Source organism: Panthera tigris, chromosome C2 (assembly GCF_018350195.1).
Source record: "Panthera tigris isolate Pti1 chromosome C2, P.tigris_Pti1_mat1.1, whole genome shotgun sequence".
Taxonomy (NCBI): Eukaryota; Metazoa; Chordata; class Mammalia; order Carnivora; family Felidae; genus Panthera; species Panthera tigris.
This window is the reverse complement of record NC_056668.1, coordinates 115,387,482-115,404,869: the sequence shown is the minus strand read 5'-3', so window position 1 is coordinate 115,404,869 and position 17,388 is coordinate 115,387,482. Positions and strand designations below refer to the sequence as shown.

The following is a 17,388-nucleotide window of genomic DNA, read 5'->3' as shown; positions in this document are numbered from 1 at the left end:
TTTCATTTTTTTTTTTTTTAGTTTTCAATATATGAAATTTATTGTCAAATTGGTTTCCATACAACACCCAGTGCTCATCCCAAAAGGTGCCCTCCTCAATACCCATCACCCACCCTCCCTCCCTCCCACCCCCCATCAACCCTCAGTTTGTTCTCAGTTTTTAAGAGTCTCTTATGCTTTTCAGGTTTAAAACTTAATTTCATATCCCAACTGATTCAAAAGGCAAACTAAATTGAAAGATTGCTACTCATGTGGCATTTGTTCAGGTAATGATTTAAACACAGGTGGTGTTGCATTATGGGAAACCAGTAGACCATAAGCAGGGTTGTTTTGGTTTTTTTTTAATTTAGTTTCTATGAAATGTAGTTTATTGTTTTGTCTCATTTCCTAAAGTAACATTGATACATTATTCTTTTCATTACTGTAATGTCCCCAGTAAAAGTCCCCATAATTAAGGTAAAGAACTACATTTTATTGTCAAATGTATTTACTTATTCTCTTATCTTGGGAATTTATTTTTGATAAATAAAAGGGTCAACATTTCATGTTGTGGAAGTATTGAATTTAGCTTTGGAGGGTGTTTATGTGCTAAAGAAAATTATAAGTAGAGCTTGTTTCTGATCAACTGCCCCTAACAAAAATCTAGTTTTAATACCAAGGCTGATAATAATAATATATACAGCTTGCAGCAAAATGGAAGTTGTGGTAGATTTCCCTGTTTTCACTCAGGTTCTTTCAGCTGATACATCTTTGCAAACCTCAAAATTAAACACTCATTATCTTGTAAAAAAATAAAAACAGCAGAAGGTAGAATCAGAATTTCCAAAAACTTGTCTTAAACAATTTCTTATTATTTATAAATGAAACCTACAATGCAGCATAACAGTAGTTTTCATTCAATATGAAGAAATTCACTCCAATGTTGTGAACTACAGAATTCTCCTGAATAAACAAGTAGTTCTGTATTTAACTATGCTGGATAAATAACTACTGTTCAAATTTTTAGGAAAAGAGAAATATTTAGTAAACTCTAGATCTTTTGTCACTTTTTTTGAATAGTAATTCCATTGAAGAGAAATTCTACTTCAAAATGAAAAATGAATCAATTTAGGTAAATGGCTACACATGAGGTATGAAAATATTGAGTAATCTACATTTTAATATTCTGTACTATATGGAAAATTTCTCATATTTTATTGATAAAATTATTCTCCAAGTTTTTTCCACTTGGGTTTTTTACTAATTTTTCCTGTGTTGATAATATATCTTATTCTAATTATGCCATAGTACTTCTTTTCAAAGAGATTCGAATGTTTACCCTGGATCCTTGGTGAAGAGGTTGACTACTGGTTTTGGATGACAATAGGGTGACATAGATTCTTTGGTAATAAGACTAAAACAACAGGCCATTACAAACAGACTTTTGAGTTGGAAGGAATTGAATTGTCATATGAGTGGAATGATATCAGGAATTTAAGGACTTAAGGCGTCTATAAATCAGTGATTTTTTTGATTGGCATTTGTTAGTTAACTAGAAAAAAATGAATGATTTGTTAAAAACTGAGTTCATTAGTTGACATGGAATTTGAATGGTTGAATTAACACAAGGTTAATTAAGCTGAATTAACAGAAGATGAAATTCTGTCTGGAAGTCTTGGATGATATTTTTTATGATATTTGTAGACACTCAAGCTACCAGCAAGACTTATGATCTGCTTTTTTGCTTTTTTTCCTGTTGAATTTTACTTTTAGTTATAGAAATGACAAGAATAATAGTTACACCTACTAGATAGTTCTATGTCTTCACATGTATCTGGTTATCTTCAATTTTATATTGGTCATTGTATTGAAAAACTATAGGCATACCTGGTTTGATTGCACTTCACTTTATTGTGCTTTTCACATGTTGCTTTTTTTTTTTTTTTTTTGCAAATTGAAGGTTTGTGGTAACCTTTTATTAAGCAAGTCCATTGGAACCATTTTTCCAATAGCATTTGCATGTTTTGTGTCTCTATGTCAGATTTTGATAATTCTCACAAACTTTTCAAACTTTCAAAGTTTTTAATATTGCAAAATTTTAGTTATTATTTTATTTGTCATAGTGATCTGTGATCAGTGATTGCAACTCGCTGAAACCTCAGATAACGGTTAGCCTTATTTTCAGCAAGAAAGTATTTAAAAAAATTTTTTTTATTAACGTTTATTTATTTTTGAGACAGAGAGAGACAGAGCATGAACGGGGGAGGGTCAGAGAGAGAGGGAGACACAGAATCCGAAACAGGCTCCAGGCTCTGAGCTGGCAGCACGGAGCCCGATGCGGGGCTCGAACTCACAGACTGTGAGATCATGACCTGAGCCGAAGTCGGATGCTCAACAGACTGAGCCACCCAGGCACCCCTAAAGTATTTTTTAATTAAGGTATTATGTTTGTCTTTTAGACATAATGTTATTGTACACTTAATAGAACATAATATAAACACAACTTTTATATGCACGGGGCAATCAAAAAATTGACTCATTTTATTGCAATATTTGCTTTATTACAATGATCTGGAACCAGACCCAAAATATCTCTGAGGTATGGTTGCATTTGTAGAATAGCTTTGCTGTTGATGTCTTCCTCCAAAGAGGATTTTCTTTGCCTTTTTCTGGCACGTGGGAGCACTACTCATTAATGTGCTTTAATCCAAATTCAGAGTCTGATATTTTCTGTGATGCAGAAATAACTTGAAGATAGGTAGCCATCCATTGTAGAACTGGCTTACTTCAGATATAACTTCTAGGGTCCAGCTGTTTGATGTCCAGTCTAAGTGGAAATTAGTTTGTCAAAATGTTCAGCCTTTGTGAGCCCTGGACTCTAGGTATTGTGTCTTCTCCTAAGTGTCATCAAAAGAGTAGCTCAGCTGATTTCCTACCTCTTCAGGATTGGCAAGTACTTTATATGGTGAAGACAACCAGGGCCAGGACTTCCTCTTTGAATCTTACTTACAAAGTACTGTTTGTTCTTTAGTATTTTTAAAAGATACTAAAGATTTTGGAGTGCCTGAGTGCCTCAGTCAGTTGAGCATCCGACTCTTGATTTCAACTCAGGTCATGATCCCAGGGTTGTGGGATTGAGCCCAAGCTCAGTGTGGAGTCTGCTAAAGGTTTTCTCTCTCTCTCTCTCTCTGTGTCTCTCTCTCTCTCTCTGTGTCTCTCTCTCTCTCCTCTGCCCCTTCTCCACTTGCACACTCTCGCTCACTCTCTCTCTCAAAAAAAAGATGTTAAAGATTTAAAATATGTTTAAGATATGAAATCTAGTTTCTTAGTTATTTTTAGTGGCAAAGCATTTCCAAATTACTCTATAATTAACTGAAGTAGAAGTCCCATGTTCCTTTTAATTATAAATATTCCATCATGTAATTTCTTCTTGGGTGTTTTTCCTTGTGAAATTGTTATTGTGCATGCGTGTGTGCGTGTGTGTGTGTACCAATGTTTTGTCAGTTATTATTTAGCCTTAATAGAATAAAAATTAATGAGGTGTTAGTTACACAGCTTCATTTCCTGACTCGTATGCATGTGTGTGAACTCTGGTGTCAGACAGACTTGTGTTTAACTCTTGTGTTCACCATTTACTAGCTATGTTACCTTGGGCTAGATAGTATAATTAATCTCTCTGAACTTAGGTTTTCTTGTGTCTAAAATAACAACTGCCTTACAGTTACTGAGATGCTGTATGTTACATGCAAGAAATAGTATTCACATACAGTGAGAGTATGGAGAATTTCCTATTCTCTATCCCTCACATTTACCCTACTTCATGAGACTGAAGAGTTAAGTCTTCAAGAGATAGGAATTTTCCAGGCATCTTTTTCCCTCCCACAATCTTTTGAGTTATTATCAACGATCCCAAAATATCCCCCTTTTAAAATATATCATTATTGTTATTATTTTTCTTGCCCATTTCCTCTTATAGACCATAAAGTTCTTAAGGACAGGGCTTATGCTTTGCCTCTGTGCATCCCCAGAATCTAGTACAATTCCTCACATGGTATTAAGTGCTCAACATCAATCTGAATCAATAAATATTTATATTTGGTTGTTTCAGGGATTCATAAAATATCCTTTAGAGTTTTGTATCCGCTTGAATGGCAAAAGAAATCTAAATATTTGTCTGCAATACATATTGAAAAGTAAATATTTGTAAGTGTATATAGCTCCTAAAATTGCATTTTGAACTATTACCTTTATAAGGGTACTGGAATATTTTTCTATGTACCTTATAAACTCTATTATTCTGCACATAGGAATTAATGACTCTAATTTCTTCACATTTCCTCTTTTTTCCATCCTCTTTCTCTTCTTTTCCTCCTCCCTCTCTCCCTTCTCTTTTAATATTTTTTATTACAAAATGTAACAGACTTTTCAGAAAAGTCTTCATTCAATAGTTATATTTACTGAATAATTATTAAGCAAACATGTAACTACAACCTCTGTCAAAATAAATAGAACCCTTGTATTTTATTTCTTTTGCTCAATATTATGTTTATAGATTCATCATGTTGTGGTGAATTGTTCTGGTTCATTCATTTTTATTGCTATAGGGTATTTCATAAAACATTTTTCTGAACCATTATACTATTGAGAGATATTTACTTCTAGTATTTGGCTATTGAGAATATTGCTAATGTGAACATTCTTGTATATGCCTCTGGTTGCTTTAGCTTCTGTAATGGGTAGAGAGTAGGAGTAAAAAATTTCTAGATCATGTGATATAGTATCTTTAACTTGCGTAGATAATAGTAAACTGTTTTCCAATGTATGTAGTATTTTATACTCCCATCATAGTGTATGAGTGTTCCCAGATATTGCAAATTCTTTTAGTGTTAAAGATTTTACAATTTGGTCAGCGGGGTGGAGTGGTTGTACCTCATTGAACTTTTCATTGGCATTTCCAAAAATTTCAATTTTATTGAACTCCTTTGCATATTTTTATTGTATATTAGGACTTTTCTCTTTTGAAGTGACTGTTGTTTTGTACTCATTTTAAAAAATTGTGTTATTTGTTTCTTTCTTATTGATATGTAGAATTCTAGACTTTTGTCTCTTAATTGTGTTTGCAAGTACCGTTTCCCACTCTGAAGTTTTTTTCACTATCTTGAAGTTTTTGGATAAGAAGAAGAAATTCATTTTAATGAAGTCAAATTTATTAATTTTATGCATTATATCTAAGACTTTCCATATTTTAAGAGATTATTTCCTACCCTAAGGTCATAAAGATATTTCTTTATATTATGCTTTAAATATCTTCTAATTTTATTGTTCAACTTTATTTTTTTTTAATGTTGCTTATTTATTTATTTTGAGAGAGAGAGAGAGAGAGAGAGACAGCATGAGCAGAGGAGGAGCAGAGAGAGAGAGAGAGAGGAAGAGAGAATCCCAAGCAGGTTCCATGCTGTCACAGGGCCAGACATGGAGCTTGATTTCACAACTGATGAAATCATTACCTGAGCCAAAATCAAAGTTGGATGCTCAACTGACTGAATCACCCAGATGCCCCTTATTGTTCAACTTTAGATCTTTAAACCATTTGGAATTTATTTTTGTGTATAATGTGATTCGTGGGTTCAATTTTTTCTTCCAATATGGATATCCAAGTTTTCCTATTGAGCAACTGTTAATGAAGTGTTTCATATATATTTAGATTTTCATCATAATTATTAATAGGGAAAGTTTATGGTATATCACTCTATTTAAGATTTCTTTATTGTTTCTCAAAAAGTTTGATAATTTTTTTTTTTGGTGATTTTCCCCATAGAGGTTTTTTTTTTTTAATTTTTTTTTAACGTTTATTTATTTTTGAGACAGAGAGAGACAGAGCATGAACGGGGGAGGGTCAGAGAGAGGGAGACACAGAATCTGAAACAGTCTCCAGGCTCTGAGCTGTCAGCACAGAGCCTGATGTGGGGCTCGAACTCACGGGCCACGAGATCATGACCTGAGCCGAAGTCGGCCACTTAACCGACTGAGCCACCCAGGCGCCCCTCCCCATAGATGTTTTGTACAACTTTCATTTGATTTAATTCTAGATACTTGATATTTTTTATTCTTTTTTTTTTCTTTACCAGTGAGTTTTTAAATTTAAATTTTAGTTAACATACACTGCAATATTGGTTTCGGGAGTAGAATTCAGTGATTCATCACTTACATACAAGCACCCACTGGTCATCACAAGTGCCCTCCTTAATACTTATCACCCATCTAGCCCATCCCCCACTCACCTCCCTCCATCAACTCTTAGTTTGTTCTCTATCATTAAAAGTCTCTTAGGGTTTGGTCCCCTTTCCTTTTATTTCCTCCCCCTTCCCAAATGCTCATCTGTTTTGTTTTTTAAATTCCACACAGGAGTGAAATCATATGGTATTTATCTTTCTTTGATTGGTTTATTTTGTTTAGTAATACATTCTAGCATTCTAAACATTTCTCTGTTTAGCTTATTTTGTTTAGTAATACATTCTAGTTCCATCCACATCATTGCAAATGGCAAGATTTCATTCATTTTGATGGCTGCGCATCCATTCATCAGTATATATTCATCATCATATATATACGGATATATATATATATATATATATATATATATATATATATATATCTATATATATCTCCATTCATCATATATATATATCCATTCATCAGTCAATGGACATTTGGGCTCTTTCCATAGTTTGGCTGTTGTTGATAAACACTGGGTGCATGTACTTCTTCGAATCTATATTTTTGTATCCCTCTGGGTAAATAAATACCTAATAGTGCAATTACTGGATCATAGGGCAGTTCTATTTTTAGTTTTTTGAGGAATCTATGCACTGTTCTCCTGAGTGGCTACAACAATTTGCATTCCCACCAACAGTGCAAAATGTTCCACTTTAAATAGAATGTTTATGTATTTTATATATATTTGTTGCTGGCATATAAAAATTAAATTGATTTATGTATATTGACTTAAATCTAACAACCTTGATAAATTTTTTAATTAACTCAAATAATTAACCTCTAGAATATTTTTGATTCTCTATACATTTTGTCATCTATTAACAATGACAATTTGATTTTTTTTCCTTTCAGGACTGAACCTCACTATTTCCTTTCCTTTTTATACTCCAGACTAGGATTTCCTTTAAAATATTGAATAGACATTCTGAGAGCAGACATTTTTACCTTTTTCTTTAACTAAAGAGAAAGCTTCCAAAGCTTTATGATTTAATACAGTGTTTGCTCTGGGTTATTTCTAAGTGTCCCTTATCAGGTTAAGAAAGTTCATTTTTGTTCCTAGAGTGGTACAAATTCTTATTCGCAGTGGATTTTGAATTTTATCAGTGCTTTCTCTGCATTTATTGAGCTAATAATATGTTTACCCCATTTTAAAACTTGACATAGTGATGAATTACATTTATTGATTCCTTTAAAAAATGTTAAACCAATATTTCATTACTGGATAAAATAAAGTTAGTCATAATATATTATCCTCTTAGTATAGTAATGGATTTGGTTTGATAAGTTTTTTTTTTAATTTTTTTTAACGTTTATTTATTTTTGAGACAGAGAGAGACAGAGCATGAATGGGGGAGGGTCAGAGAGAGGGGGACACAGAATCTGAAGCAGGCTCCAGGCTCTGAGCTGTCAGCACAGAGCCTGACACGGGGCTCGAACTCACGGACCTTGAGATCATGACCTGAGCCGAAGTTGGCCGCTTAACCGACTGAGCCACCCAAGCACCCCTGGTTTGATAAGTTTTTAAAAAGATCATCGCTTTGGCAGTTGTTGATGTGCATTTAAATAGCATCTATCAAACAAACAGCAGGTCAGATCATTTGGCCATTAAGGGGAATACATTGTACCCAGGTTTGTCACCTCTTTTAACTTTTAATTTTTTTTTAATGTTTATTCATTTTTGAGAGACAGAGACAGAGTGTGAATGGGGGAGGGGCAGAGAGAGAGGGGGACACAGAATCTGAAGCAGGCTACAGGCTCTGAGATGTCAGCACAGAGCCCAATGTGGGGCTTGAACCCACAAATCCATGAACCATGAGATCATGACCTGAGCTGAAGTTGGACACTTAACTGACTGAGCCACCCAGGAGCCCTAACACCTTTTTAAAAAGAATTTTTGTATTCAGAGTAAGACTTAAACCTGACTTTTCATTTTCTTTTCTCATGCCATCCTTCAGATTTCGTATGAAATTGAGTATAAAATGAGTTGAAGCATATAACACTTTTTTCTCTATTCTCCGAAAAAAAGTTGCGTAGGTCTTTGTCTTGGTCTGCTCTAGCTGCCATTAAAAAAAATAACAACAGAAATGTATTTTCTCACAATTCTTAAGGCTGGGCATCTGCAATCATGCTGCAGTATATTTGGCTTAGGGTGAGGATTCTCTTCCTAGCGTGTAGGTACTGTCTTCTCACTTTGTCCTCAAGAAAGAGAGGGAGGGAGAGATAATGGGAGGGAGGGTGGGGAAAAGGTGAGAGATATGTTCTTCTCTGGAGAGCAAATTCATCATAATTCAGAGCATATAATTTCATCGTTAGGTTCCCACTATCATAACCTCATCTAAACCTAATTACCTCTCAAAGGCTCCATCATCACACTGAGAAGTAGGGCTTCAACATATAAAATTTGGGGGGATGGGGTGCACAACTTAGTCCATAACAATCTGGAATTGTTTCTTCAGTGACTGCTTGGTAAATCCATTCATAAAGTTATCCAGGCATGTAGTTTTTCTTGTGTGAAGAGTTTTACACTTGATTCAATTTTTTAAAGGATTATTTAGGCTTTCCATTTCTTCTTGAGTCACATTTTGTTAAAGATGCACTTTTTCAGGGTGCCTGGGTGGCTCAGTCAGTTAAGTGTCTGACTTCAGCTCGGGTCATGATCTCACAGGTCGTGAGTTCAAGCCCCACATTGGGCTCTGTGCCGACAGCTCAGAGCCTGGAGCCTGCTTCGGATTCTGTGTCTCCCTCTCTCTCTGCCCCTCCCCCACTCACACTCTGTCTCTCTTTCTCTCAAAAATAAGTAAACATTAAAAATTACACACTTTCTCGAAATTTATAAATTTGTTCACAGTATCTCCTTTTTATCTCTTTCATGTCTGCAGCATTTGCTGTGATTTTTCCTATTCATCCCTAATATTCTTTCCCTCTCCCTCCCTTCCTCCTTTTCTCCCTCCCTCTTCCCTTCTCTCTTTTTGATCAATCTTACCATAGGATTTGTCTTTTCAAACATGTAGCTTTAGCTTTCTTGGTCTTCTCTATTTTATGTTTTTAAAATATTATTAATTTTATTGATTTTTGCATTTATCTTAATTTCCTTCTTCACATTTCTTTAGTTTTATTTTTTTTGATAATTTTTGTAACTACTTTATATAGTGTTTAATGTACTTAGTTCATTCGTTTTCAACATTTCTCTCTTCTATTATATGCATTTCTAGCTAGCAATATTATGTTACATGTTGCTTTAGATTCATCCTGGGAGTTTTGCTATATAACATTTATTATTACACAGTTCAATATATTTTCTAATTTCTTTTATGATATTTCTTCCGCCCATGTGATATTTAGAATATATTGTTTCATTTCAGAAGATATGGGAAATTTTCTAGCTACCAGTTTCTGATTGATTTTTGACACAAATGCACTGTGGTTGGAGAGCATATTTTGTATGGATCAGATCTACTTCAAAAATAGTGTGAAATATTAAGAACATACAAAAGTACATAAAACATAGTTATATAGCTTAATGAATTATTATAAAGTAACTGTTCATGCTACTACTACCCATAGTAAGCTACAAAACAATGTTAAAATCCCAGAAGCTACTTTGTGTCTCTCTCCAATTTTCTCTATGATTTCACTTCTTTATTTGTTGACATGTGGTTTGCAGCACAATATGTAGTCAATTTTCTAAATGTTTCATGTGTGCTTGAAAAGTTGTATTCTTCAATTATAGGGTATAATGTCCATAGGTCCATTTTATTAATGATATGTTGAAATCTATGTCCTTAATTATTTGTTTCTTTATTCTACCAACTTATTTTCTCTCTTTGTTCTACCAACTAAAAGAGATATATCACACTCTCCCACTATATTTATAGATTTGTTCCTTCTTTTGGTACAACTGTCAATATTTGCTCTTTTTTTTTTTTGAGGCTATATAATTAGGTGCATACACATTTAGAAATACTTCTTTCTGGAATTATTCACTAAATCCTTCTTGTATTTTCTATTCTCTTCTGTTTTCTCATGTCTTTATCTGTATTTGCATGTGTCTGGATATTTTCTCCTGACTTGCCTTCTTTTTCAACTTTTGACCACTTTACCACTATTCCTTGTTTGCTCCCAAACCATATTTTTAAATTTTTAATCTTTATCTTTTACACTGTATTGTGTGAAGTTTTATAATTATTTTATATTTTATGCTTTACTGTGTTATACTTCATTGTATTATTTATTCCTACAAACAATATTTGGTTGTTTTTCAAATCTGCTTTGTCAATTTTCCTACCTTCCTGTATTCTGCAGATATTTTTGTTGTATATTTCTTCATGCACAGTAAACATTGCATTGTTGTAATCTGTGATAATGTCAAGATGTAAACTCTTTTTCCTTCTGGTTCTTACAGTTTGTTTGTTTGTTTTCTTTTTTCCACATATGTTTAGTTATCTTTGACTATCATTGCCCTTAAAAAATCATTTTTGAGATTCCCCAAAGCTTAGGGTTTGGAACCCTTTTTTTTTTTTTTTGCATGATATAATTTGCTTATATTTCAGTGATTAAACTGATTTTGGAGTTTAAAGTTACAAATTTGCACAAAAACCAGTGATGAGATTTTAGGATAGTAGACATCTTACTTACTATGACATAGTATGCCCTTAAAAAACAATTTTGATAGATTAAAGGAGGGATTGACAGTAATTTTTTAGTAAGTGGAATTTCTCCCCAACTGGGACTTTCATTTCCCAACAGGCAGAGGAGAAACAAAGCATTTCTATAATAGTGGTATTATTAATAATAGTAACAGTTCTATATATTGAATACTTACTTTATGTCAGGCACTGCTAAACAATTGATATAGAATATATTATTTAATCCTTAATGCATATTATCCTCACTTTACTGTTATAGAAACAGACTTCATGAGGTCAGGCAACTTGCCCTAGGTCACAATTGGCTGAAAATCATCCTCCGGTTCCTCAAAAAAATGATAGTATCACACTATATGATGGAACTTGTCTTCATTTCTGTGAGGCAAAGAGACTTATTCTACATGTTCATAGTGTAACTTTTTTTTTTTTTTTTTTGAGAAACATATGGGCAGAGGAAAAAAGTGGTCCATAGTCATCTTTGGCATTTTCCCAAAAAGTACATTAGTGTGTTAGTATAGAAACAGTTGTTGGCAAAGAAAATACCTAAGTTCTACCTTGCCTCACTGGCTTACTTAGACAGTTAATTCATTTTATCCACTCTTAAATAAATTCTCATGGTGCACTAAGCTACATTTATGGGTAAAAAAAGTTGTAAAATACCTTTGAATACTGACGGATTAAAAAAGTAAGACATTCTTTTCTATTTGATTGATGTTGTTGCTGCCTAAAGTACTACTGAATTGCATTTGAAATTGATACAAGTGTCATTTTTACATTTTGAAAGAAGAAATATGAAAAGAGAAATTGAGAAAGAAAAACATAATTATTCATTTTTTGTCGTCTTGTAAGTGAAGACCAAATAGTTGCTTCTCAGTTTTTTTTTTAATTTTTTTTAACGTTTTTATTTATTTTTGAGACAGAGAGAGACAGAGCATGAATGGGGGAGGGGCAGAGAGAGAGGGAGACACAGAATTGGAAGCAGGCTCCAGGCTCTGAGCCATCGAACTCACAGACTGTGAGATCGTGACCTGAGCCTAAGTCGGACGTTTAACCGACTGACCCACCCAGGAGCCCCGCTTCTCAGTTTTAAAGAAGGGGCATAAGGACAAATGGACAAGTAGATCGAAAAATATGAAAAATCAGGGAACATACATGATTTGTTAACATATACTGGCATTTTGTGAATCAGGGAGTCTCTCCCTCTCTCTTTTTTTGAGGGGCAGGAATACAATTGTTTTGAAATCTTGAAAACTCTTCCGTATGTTGCTTCATTTAATTGTATTGCTAACACCTCAGTACAATTTTTAATGTGCAAAATCAGCTGCAGAATTACATGCCTATGTGCTTGGAAACTCAACACTACGTTGCTCTGTTATATGTTATAACTTCTCATGAATTTTTTTATTGTTGTTTACCTGGATAATTTGTGACATTGCATTCAGATTTAACTTCCCGAATTGTGAAATTGATCACCAAGCTCTCTTGCAGAGAATCCTTTAGCAACTTTTCTTTGGCTGCAAGATAAAACAGAAATGCTACAGTTAGTCTACAATGTCTTTCGTTTTCAGCCTCTGGCTAACTCTCCAGTCTCACTTTAAACTCCCTCCAAACTTCCTCTGCCCTTCAGCTACTCTAAATTATTTGCTGTTCCTCAAATGAGCCATGTTGTCTCAGGTCTATCTGCTTTACACATGCTGTTCCACTCCTCTCTAGTGCCCTTTCTTCTTGACTTCTAGTTACCTTTCATTCTTTAGAGCTTCATTCATCTACCACTCCCCCTTTGGAGCTCCCCAGTCCACCCCAACAGAAAGCTACTCTATTTTTCCATCCCTTAATCCTCCTGGTACCTTACCCTGGCCTCTGTATCAGTACCTCTCCATTGTATTGTAATTATACAGATGCTCAGTACTATTTCCCTGTTAGGTCTCAAGCCTGGCATAACAGTGAAAGCAAAATATATATTGTTGAATACAAAAGAGCATGGATAATACCTAATTCACAAAGTTATAAAACAGTGTGAAACAATAGATATGAAATCTTTTGTAAGCTATTAGACACACATAAATTGCTATTTATGTATTTATATATTTCTATCTAAATGCCGAGTGTGCAAGCCGGGCCAGACCACTCTATTAAGACATTTTGAGGAGGTCTGAAAATTATTCCTTTTCATGATTGAACTTGTAAGATGTGCAAAGACTATGAACATAATTAGGGATTTGAAGATCACTCTCTGACATCAGAAAGCCTATTATCTATATTATGAGACAAGACATAAAAAAATTAATCTTTGAATAGCAAATGATGCACGATTGCCTACGATGAGTGGGCATTTGGGGCCGTAGGAGTTACAAGTGAGTGTCGAGGGGGAAGGCCATTATGAGGAAGCTGATTTTGAACGAGGTCTTCGGGGAGACTTAGATAAGGAAAATCATAGCCTTTTAATTGAGAAGGGGGTATGCAAAGCCTAAGGAAGGAGCTGCTGTGCTCCTTTTTGTTAAATTTGATATACTACGAATGGAACTTCTATGAAATTTTCTCCTTCGTGGATTTCTGTGGCGCTGACCGCGTGATAAAAATCCTGTTCATTCTTCAAGATTTGGCTCAAATGCTACTAAAAACATGCAGAGAGTAGTTCACTCCCTCCCACTCTGAATTTCCAAGAGCATCATATTATTTAGGACCAGGTTCAACTTTATATAATAGAAATCTTCCTTCCCTTGCCAGTAACTCAAGCAATATAGATATTAATTTTTTATGATTCCATAATTGTCAAAACTCAGACTCCTTTTATTTTTCTGCTCCTTCCTAGCTTTCATCTTAGATTCTCTCATTATCTATGGTGGTTGCTGGAGCTCTAAACATTTTGCTCATTTAGGCAGCAGAAAACAGGAAGGAAAGGACAAAAGGAATGTCTCCCCACCAAGCGCTTGCCAAGGCATTTAACTCAATAACTTTGACTTTCATTAACCAGAATGTTCAACAGCCACATCAGCTGCAAGTGAACTTAGTAACAAAGCCATACCTAACCACAAGGATGGCTGAGAACACTGTGGGCCGGTGTACAACTGGGGTCTGGTTTAAGAGGAAGGGGAGCATAGACATTACGTGGGTAGCTGTCTGTCTCTACCACAAACACATTCTTTGCATATTTCTTGAGACATTTTTCATTATCTTCCTCTCATGCCAGTTATTTGGAACAATGTTTGTTTCCTCCCACCAGACCCTACTTCTCTGAGGGCAAGGGTCATAGCTTATAAATGATTAAAGAGCATTGGTTAAGTTTGGGGAGAAAGAGTACTGGTTGGTATCAGAGAGTATGTGTAGTGGGCACTGGGAGATAAGAAAGGCAATGGAATGATGGCCAGGTTATAAGAGGAAGGACTACTGAAGTGAAGTAGTGATTTTCAAGGTTTTTGGACTCAGGATCCCTTTATACTCTTAAAAACAATTGAGGTCTCCGGGGCGCCTGAGTGGTTCAGTCAGTTAAGTGTCAGACTTTGGCTCAGGTCATGATCTCCCAGTTTGTGACTCTGAGTCCCATGTTGGGCTCTATGCTAACAGCTTACAGCGGGGAGCCTGCTTCAGATTCTGTGTCTCCCTCTTTCTCATCTCCTTCCCTGCTCACTATCTGTCTCTGTCTCTCTGTCTCTCCCAAATAAATAAACATGAAACAAATAAAATAAAATAATGAGGACTCCAAAAACTTTTTTTTTCCCCTGCAGATCCAACCTATATCAATACTTATCCATCTAGAAATCAACACTAAAAAGTTTAAAACATATTTTTGTACTCATTTTATGTATTTATGTGTTTATTTATTTAAGTATAGTTGACAAGCAATGTTATATTAGTTTCGGGTGTACAACATAGTGATTTAACGTCTCTGTACGTTATATATACTCACCCCAACTGTAACGACCACCTGTCAGCATACAACACTATTACAATATCATTGACTATATTCTCTGCCCTGTCCCTTTTATTCCCAAGACATTCATTCCAAAATTGGAGACCTGTGTTTCCCTCTCCCCTTCACTCATTTTGCCCATTCTGCCAGCCCTCTTTCCTCAGGCAACCATCAGTTTGTTCTCTGATTCTGCTTTTTGTTTGTTTATTCTTTTGTTTCGTTTTTTTTTTTTTAAATTAGTGGGAACACTATTGTTGTTTTATCTTTTTGCAATTTCTTTAATGTTTGTCAAACCTGAAGAAATAGGTTCACAAATCTGCTTCTGCATTCAGTCTGTTGAAGTATTTTGTTTAGGTGAAGTACATGAGGAAAATCTGGCTTTGCATGGCTATGTCATTCGGAAAAAGAGGACCTCTTGCACCGCTAAAAGGATCTTAGGGACCCCCTGGGGCTTTCAGGCCACACTTTGAGAATCGTTGGGATGGTGTAATATGTAGCTACAAAGTGTTGAAAACTAACAAAGGAAACCAAATAGGATTTCTTTTATTGTAAAGGGAAACAAAAAAAAAATGCATAAATAAACACAAAGTTTGTTTTGAAGACTCAATTCCATCAGTTTATAGAGAACATATTTTGCTACAGTGGCACCTGCATGCTTCTGTTTCAAATGAGGGTTCAGGATGGAAGTCATGCTTATACAATTCTGAGAAAGAAGAGAGTTCTGTCCAGTATTATTCATAAAATCTGTGAAACGCCTACTGCATGCTTTGCTTTAGAAAAGCAAATGTCTTTACCTAAACTCATTTCATGCAAAAATGGGATAATGGATGTGAAGGTGCTTATCTTCCACACGGTCCATCTTCTCATAGCCTGTTGGGGGAAGGCCCTTCAGAAAGAAAAACAATTTTGTGAGGAAGGGTTTTTCCTATTATTAAAAATATGTGTAAATATATACACACACACATCCATATCCAAAAAAGGTCTTAGGAAAAATAAATTTTCTGTTTAACTGACCTGGTAGTTTGTTTAAGGGAGATATGCAGGCTTGGGCCTGTTTTCACATTTAATTATGATTCGGTATAGTTTATTCAGTTGAAGGAAGCTCAGTGTGGCATAAAACAGAACCTGGCAGAGGACACAAAGTTTCATGAATCCCTTGGAATACTCCCAGTGCTCTTGGATGCTGATGGTAGCCTCTTAATTCTATGGTTCGGCCACCAGGGCCGAACGGACATGTGCTTTGCTTAGATATGTCAAATTACATTCTATGCAGTAGGGATCAGGGAGTGTGGGACTCTTCCTTTCTCCTCTAACTGGTTTCTATCTTTCATAAAGACACCAATGCCACACCTAATTTATTAGTCACACTGCTGGTATATAACAAACTACAACAAAGCCATAATTTAGTGGCTGAAACAATACACAAAATTTATTATTTTATAGTGCTGTATATCAAAAGTCTAAGGAGTCTTGCTGGGGTAAAATCAAAGTGTCGGTGTGGCTGTCTTCCTTTATGGAGACAACCTTTTCCATTCAAGAGGTTACCTGCATTCCTTGACTTGTGTTCCCTTACTTCATCTTCAAAGCCAGCAACGTAGCATGACTCTGACCCTTCTTCTGTCATCTTATCTCTTTCTGACCTCAGGTGGGAAAGGTTTTCTGCTTTTAGGGATTTATGGGATTAGAATGGGTTCACCCAAATAATCCAGGACAGTCCCTCCATCTCAATGTCTGTATCCTTAAGTATATCTGCAAAGTCCTTTTAGCTGTGTAAGGTAACACCTTCAAGGGTCCAGGAACTAGATGTGGGCATTTTGGGGACCACTATTTTGCCTAACACACCCAACTTAACTAAATCTCGACATTAGTTTTGCTCACCATCACTTTTAAACCATCAGAGCAAAAATGGGAGGCTAAAAATAGGTAAGAAATATACAGAAAAATAACTTTGATGTCATTAACCACAGTCTGGAAAATTCATATTTAGAAATCTATTATCCCACATATATTTAACTTAAAATGATGAGATTTCACAATCTATTGTATTTATTATATAATCAAATTACTGTAAGAAAGACAAATGTCGGTGCTTCACAGTCATCTTGTGTATTATTTGATCCACTGGTTGCTATGGAGATCACTCATTTTAAGTATATTAGACAGCATATGGATGATGTGATGTGAATGGGCATGTGTTCTGATGTCTATTTCTTATTACTTAAAATGCTGTCTGTTCCTTTTATTATTTTTTTTAGCTGAACTCTCACCCCATCTTCTTTTGCTTCATAGAAATTTTCAGGTTTCAGGCTGACATATCCATTTTATTTACACATTAAGATGGCTCTAAGTAAAGGGAAACTCCATTTCTTGCTTTTATACATACACATTGTTGAAATTAATATAAAAGCAGAGATTTTTAGACAAATTTTAGATAAGTTATCTTAAGTGAATTAACATTATTTAGAGACTGTGCTCAATCTGAAAAAGTGTGCATTTTTCCAGTCTCATTGAGGTATAATTGACAAATAACTCGTAATAATCTGAAGTATTCAACATAATGAGGATTTGGTACATATT

General features: G+C 34.9%; 1 pseudogene; it reads right to left on the bottom strand.

Annotated features, from left to right (window-relative positions):
* The window catches only part of LOC107180026, a 114,887-nt pseudogene extending 98,452 nt beyond the window's left edge, over positions 1 to 16,435 (bottom strand).
* Between the last annotated feature and the right edge of the window lie 953 nt (positions 16,436 to 17,388).